This window comes from Coregonus lavaretus (assembly GCF_964263955.1).
Source record: "Coregonus lavaretus genome assembly, chromosome: 10".
NCBI lineage: Eukaryota > Metazoa > Chordata > Actinopteri > Salmoniformes > Salmonidae > Coregonus > Coregonus lavaretus.
This window is the reverse complement of record NC_139997.1, coordinates 25,350,168-25,357,094: the sequence shown is the minus strand read 5'-3', so window position 1 is coordinate 25,357,094 and position 6,927 is coordinate 25,350,168. Positions and strand designations below refer to the sequence as shown.

Here is a 6,927-nt window from a genome sequence, read left to right as displayed (position 1 = left end):
CTCAATTGTAGCAAGACTTAAAAATCCTCCTTTAATGTGTCTCCTGCCCTTCATCTACACTAATTGAAGTGGATTTAACAAGTGACATCAACAAGGGATCATAGACAGACCAGGTAAATCCAGGTGAAAGCTATGTCATGGAAAGAGCAGGCGTTCCTAATGTTTTGTTCACCCAGTAAGCATTTTATGTAGGTTTTATCTTTCTATGCTGATGGTTGAAGGTCTAATACAGAATATTTACTTCAATTTTCTGAGGTTCTGTTGAACATTAACTGTATGAAATGAAGTGGATGATATAAGGGTGATGTTCAGCTGTCCTTTTGGTGTTTCTTTTAATAGAGAAACCCCTAAACTATTGTAGTGATATGGCAGGGTTCATGTTTTCATTGAAGAATTGTGTGCCTTTTAACTTTTTCTCTTGCATTACTGATATCGAATAACGTGTTCCATCATGACCTGTTACATGACTCTTACCACTTGATCCAGTTGTATATGCAAAATAGCTATTTGTATATAAACAGTATAACTTGAAAGCATGCATTTGTAAAGAAATAATAATCATTGATTTGCTATATTTAGTCTTGGTTGTCATTTATGGCTTCTCTTTACTGTGCACAACTGCCTCATTTTCTAAAGATTACATCATAATCTGCCCTTATAGCCCACACTCTTGATAACCTCACCCACTGCTCCCTGCTCCTCAATTTACAATAATGTTGATTGCCAAACAAACTGCATGTAATGGATCTAATTTACTGGTGAGGGGATGCTATTTAATTGCTGTAAGTAGTTAAGTAAAGGAAAACTGAATAAATCAGTGAAAGTGTAATATAAAATGCCTGATATATCAAGAGTGCCAAGAGATTTGTCTACAGTATGTGTAGAAAAACGCAAAGTACAAGCCAAAAGGAGTGGTCTTACAATCAACTGACAATCAAAACCTTCTTGTATTGATTTGACCTTGAACATTTTGAGCCTGCTTGTTTCTTGAAACCAAAATCATCAGTGAAGAAACCGTGTACCTTTAAGTACTGCCTCAAACCCCATGTCCAAGCATATTATATCTCAACGTATAACATATGAGATAGCTCTGTCATTCAATGTGTTTTCTATGTCATCAAACGGTCAGTGAAGACACAGGTGCCCCTGGGTGAACCATCACAGATCCTGGCAGTGACTCTGGCATGTTTGCTGTGAAACTCTGGGGGGCACTGACAGACACAGACAGTGGACTGAGGTGGGAATGTTGAGAATGTAGATGTTGAGCCACTGGATCCCAGTGACTAGTGGTTTGAGAGGCATATGTGTGCCCATGACTGTGTCCATGGCCGGAGCTGTGTTAGTGACTATGTCCATGACTTGGCCCAAAGCTATGCTTGAGGACATATCCATGGTTGTGACCATAATAACCTGAGAGCTGAACAGGGCTCCCCTGTGTATAGTATGAGTTGGCCCAGCCTTCAAATGTCTTTGGTGTGGTCTCGGTAGCCTGTAGATTGGAGGAAACTGGAGCGTGGGCGTGGACTGGGTAGGAGCCTGGGGATGGAATGATTCTGCAACCAATGAGAATGTGGAGAGATTAAGGGGCGCTTATCTAACTAAACAGTGATTCTCTATTGAATCATGGGGGACCACTAGGTGTCTATTGTACAGTATTCAATTACAGCTGAGGATCCTCTATTAAAACTGCACCTCATTATACTGTAGAACATCATGTTCTCTGGCTTGCACCCAAAAATCATGTTAATTTAATGACCTCTTGTCTTGTAGGATAAATAATGCGTTTAGTGCTTTCTCAGTACTCACGGTGGGTGGACCGTCTTCCTTCTCTCCTCTGTTGATGCAGGGACATACAGGACACCAATGGTCCTCAGCAGCCTGAAAGGCATCTTCTTGTCCAGCACTGATGCCCTAGCATCAGACATGTCTAGAAGTGAGAGCCAGCCCTTTCCGTCTGTTTCACCAGAGCAAGATAAAGAGAATGTGTGACGCAGTGATGCAAGATTTTCCTAACCAAACATCCCATAATGTTCAGCATGAGGACTCAACAAACATTTCAAGCATATACAACACACACAAATATTACAACTTAACTACACTACTACGCACACTTAAAGCTGTGACACACTGCAGAGTGTATCACAGTTATTTTCAACCACAATGAGGTTGGAGTAAGGATACAGATCCTGCCCTGCAATGATGACGTTGCAGAGGAAGACAGTTTGTGGGACCAAAAGTGTTACGATGAGCAGAAACAGTCAGGGCAGGGCTAACATGGATACACTGACTCCAAAAAGAAAGCCCTTAACCATACGGGAGTGCACTGTGGCCATACCCATAAGGGAGAGGGATACAGGAACTAACCCCTCCACTTGATTCTGGGAAGATGCACCAAACAGTACCAGCCCCAGGATGGTGTACAACACCCCTGTGCTGATAGAGAGCAGCTGAAACATGAGGACCCGAACAGTGCCCACACTCTTCTCAATACCACCACAGAGGGGCACCAGAACCCCAATGCTGAGGAGTAGCTGGGTCACTGTCTTGTAGCGGAAGGAATATGTGATGAGTTTGTGTACTGGAATAGGACAGGATTAAAACGGAAATTATAGGGTTGACAGACATCAGTGGCATTGATGTGTTGTGCTCTTGCTTGCCGCTGTAGCCTACTGGCACCATCTTTTACGTCTTTAACGTTAGCTACAAATTGTAGCAAGCTAGATAACGTTACAACACTCCCATTCAAAGTAGCTAGCTACCGAGCATATGACTCTTGATTCACCTAGCCCCTCCTTGCTAATTTACCATGCCCATTGCCAAAAACTGTAGTTCCAAGACTGAAGGCATCCTCTGATAAACCGAAATTACTGATCTGCAGATCATGAAGTGCACTAAGGCAGTGCTGCATTTAAAGACACTGCCACCTGCTGACTTGTGCCTGAAATGTGATGATCAAAGTGTCCTCAGCAGCCCATTTGAGTTATATAGAAAGCCAGATAGATATATTTGATTTGACACTTAAATAAAATAATTAAAACCGTTTAATAAAATAAAACGTGTCAGGGACAACACAATAAAACCAACTACTTCCATTGTGGTCCCTTAATGATTGTTTCTCCAAGTGCAAAAAAAATAAAAAATTAATATATATATTGGCAAGGAATGGTTAATTCCTAATGATTTCCTGTTGGCCTATGTAAAACGTCGAACCAACCATCCACACAACCATTTCTCAGTCAGTAGGATATATGCACATCACTTTCGTTATTCAGTTAGCTACAACCAGTGGGAAGGTAGCTTAGTGGGTAAGAGCGTTGTGCCAGTATCCGAAAGGTCGCTGGTTCCAATCCCCGAGCCGACTAGGTGAAAAATCTGTCGATGTACCCTTGAGCAAGGCACTTAACCCTAATTGCTCCTGTAAGTCGCTCTGGATAAGAGCGTCTGCTAAATGACCAAAAAAATACAAACAGACCGTATCCAAACAAGCCTTTTGCTTGTGACGTTTATGCTTGGTTACATTTTATGACGTGCCAAGCATTAATTCACTACATAAACTGTGTTCAGATGTGATTTCATCTGTACAATCGCTTTCTTCACTCAGGTTGCTGCAGGTAACCTTTGGCCTTTTGATGCACAGCCTTCCCAACCTGTATAATATATACAGGGTGCCTTATATATATATATATATATATATATATATATATATATATAGATAGATAGATAGATAGATAGATAGATAGATAGATAGATAGATAGATAGATAGATAGATAGATAGATAGATAGATAGATAGATAGGGAATAGGGTGCCATTGTGGATGCCATCTTTGTGTGTGTGTGTGTGTGTGTGTGTGTCAGGATATGCTTTATGTTTTGTGTCAATCAATTGATGGAAATGTTTCCCTCAGAAAGCAAGATGGATCGTAATGATGAGAGAATCAAAAGAGCTTTATGGCGCCGCCCTTATGTGGTAAATATAACATATTTATTTATTTGTTCTGTTTTTGTTATATTATCACATTTTAAAGTGAGTGTTGTGTTGACAGTTGAATCCAGTGAGGGTGAACACCCCTGATTCTGTGTTGTGGCCAACCGGCAAGGTGCGCAGAAGGCCAAAGCCTGTAAGTAATATCTGACCTGAAAACAATAACACATATGCATTAGTTATACATGCTGCATGTACAAACTGCAGTTATCACAATAAAAGCAAATGCAGATATCCCTCCCTATCTAACCACATTGAATGCTGTCTTGACAGTCTACTTCAGTGCAGACCACTAAGATCCACAAAAGGCCTGTAAGTCACATTCAAATTCAACCACATAACAGTACTTTTGATATTTATTGATACATAATTCAAGTTATTTCCATGGCCAAAATGAGCAAAGCAGTGTTTAATTCATTTTTTACTGTTAACAGCCAATCATTGTGAGCTGTGGGCAGGACCAGACATCTGGGGATGGATGGAATATCAATCCAGAGCCTCTCAGCCAGGTCACACATCTATGCTGTTCCCACAGAGACAACAGATAGATCAATATTTTGATTCATATGGCCATTTTGGTTGGCTTAGTTGAATTGATAATCATCCATTCGACATTTTAAAGATTCCTATACTATGGAAGGTCTTTATCTCCATCCCTAATGTTATTGGAGTTGCATTTATTGCATTTCAATACACTTGCATTTTCAGTTACCCATGTATTACTCACTACTTGTAAACCATGTTGGTGCCAGTGTATTCTATGGCTGCCATGAGTACATGCCTTTCGCTGTCTCCTCAGTCTGGAAGGGTGACTCGGCTGATAGAGAAAAATTATGATGAGGTGATCTCGTCCTCCAACTCCGATGACATTTCCATCGACTCCTTTACTGACTGTGAATCTGAGGTAAGAGAGTTGTACCGTACCGTCCATGTCTTTGTTGAGTGACATCACTGTGAGGAGGATGGTCTCTGACTAGCTGACTCTGATACACAGTGTGATGATGAGGATCATGGAAGGAGGACACCACTGCTGAAAGTTAAGGATGAGGAGGATGGAAAGGTGGCAAAGCTTGAAGTGAGGGATATGGTAGAGGACGACGATCTGTCTCTCCACTCCTTCGATGAGTCAGACTTCCTGGTAAGTTCTGCATACAAAAAAATATATAATAATATATATATATATGGCGGATTGGAAATTATGCAGACAATTACATTGATAGAGCCCATAAGTTCTGCACCATGTATTTGAGTAACTCTTTCACTGAATGTGGAGAATGGACTATGACCAGCTAGCTCTCTGACACACAGCGTGATGATGGCAATGATGCCTCTACTGACGACTTTCCAGAGCCTCCAAAGGAACCACAAGTTCCACTGAAGGACCATCAATTGGTAGGCGTCTCTTACATTTGTTTGTGTGTGTGTCACATCTCAATGGTTTGACCCTTTGTCTGTACAGATTATTCGCCTGGCCCCCATCACCAACCTGAGTGAGACTGGCAGGAAGCTGCTCCAAGAAATGGCGCAGGAAATGGCAGGAGTGGCCCCACAGGTGAGAGGAAATACAAGAAGGGAATCTTGTCCGTATGTCCTTCTACAGTATAGCATATCTCTAGATATAGTAGCTCAAGAGAAGAGAAAACCCATAAGCTTACATTACTTTTTCTCCTTGTCCAAAATATTCAGGAAGGGAAGATCAATAAGAAAAAGAAGGGCAAGGCCAAAAAACGAGTGAAGCAAGAGAAGGCCAATAAGATGCAACAGATGGAAAATGTTGGAGAAAGTAAGGAGGAGGACAAGAAAGAGGAAAAGAAGAGTCTGAGGAAGAGGTGAGGAAATAAATGAGGGAGAAGTGGAATATAAACAGGGAATACTAGACTAGAGAATTAGAGAAATAGAATGAGGTAGCAGAGAAAGAGCAGCTGTCTGATGTGTTAATGCAAACTTAAGCAATAAGGCACGAGGGGGTGTTGTATATGGCCAACCTACCACGTCTAAGGGCTGTTCTTAAGCACGACGCAGAGCGTCGTGCCTGGATACAGCCCTTAGCCGTGGTAAATTGGCCATATTCCACATACCCCCGAGTTCCCTTATTGCTATGATAAACTGGTTACCAATGTAATTAGAGCAGTAAAAATAAATGTTTTGTCATACCTGTGGTATACAGTCTGACATACCACGGCTGTCAGCCAATCAGCATTCAGGGCTCGAATCAACCAGTTTATAATACTATTTATTCTCCTGTTGTTTTTGATTGACAGGTTTCTTCAGTGGCTGCTGCCCAAACTGAGATGTTCAAAGAAATAATGGCCAACTATTACTCCTACTACCACACACACACACATTATTTTGCTAATTTTCACCCCAGTATCTCTATTTGCACATCATCTTTTGCACATCTATCATTCCAGTGTTAATACGAAATTGTAACTATTTTGCACTATGGCCTATTTATTGCCTTACCTCCATAATTTACTACATTCGCACACACTGTATATATATTTTCTGTTGTATTTTTGACTTTATGTTTTGTTTACCCCATATGTAACTCTGTGTTGTTGTTTTTATCGCACTGCTTTGCTTTATCTTGGCCAGGTCGCAGTTGTAAATGAGAACTTGTTCTCAACTGGCTTACCTGGTTAAATAAAGGTTAAATAAAAAATTAATAAAAAATGTGCAAAATACATATATTGGTCTCATTCTTATATTTTGCGACATGCACCATTCTTACAAAACAAATACGATATTGGTCCCCATACATCCTACCCAGGTGGCGTATGATAATGAGTTGGATTTACATAGTGCGTAGAAGCGCTTTCCCATGCTTAGGCTTGGAAATATAGCCAGGAGAAGCAGGGTCAACACCCCTACTCATGCCATAAGTGCCATGAGATGTTTAGTAACAACAGAGAGATAAGACCTCTGTCTACGCGGTCTCATCCAA

General features: G+C 41.0%; 1 long non-coding RNA gene across 1 annotated transcript; it reads right to left on the bottom strand.

The window, feature by feature from the left end:
- Positions 1 to 565: 565 nt before the first annotated feature.
- LOC311135529 lies at positions 566 to 2,035 on the bottom strand. The gene is made up of 2 exons (XR_014613776.1): positions 1,807 to 2,035; positions 566 to 1,553 (listed from the first exon to the last, which is right to left on the bottom strand). It is a non-coding gene; the product is annotated as an uncharacterized lncRNA (long non-coding RNA).
- Positions 2,036 to 6,927: the final 4,892 nt, after the last annotated feature.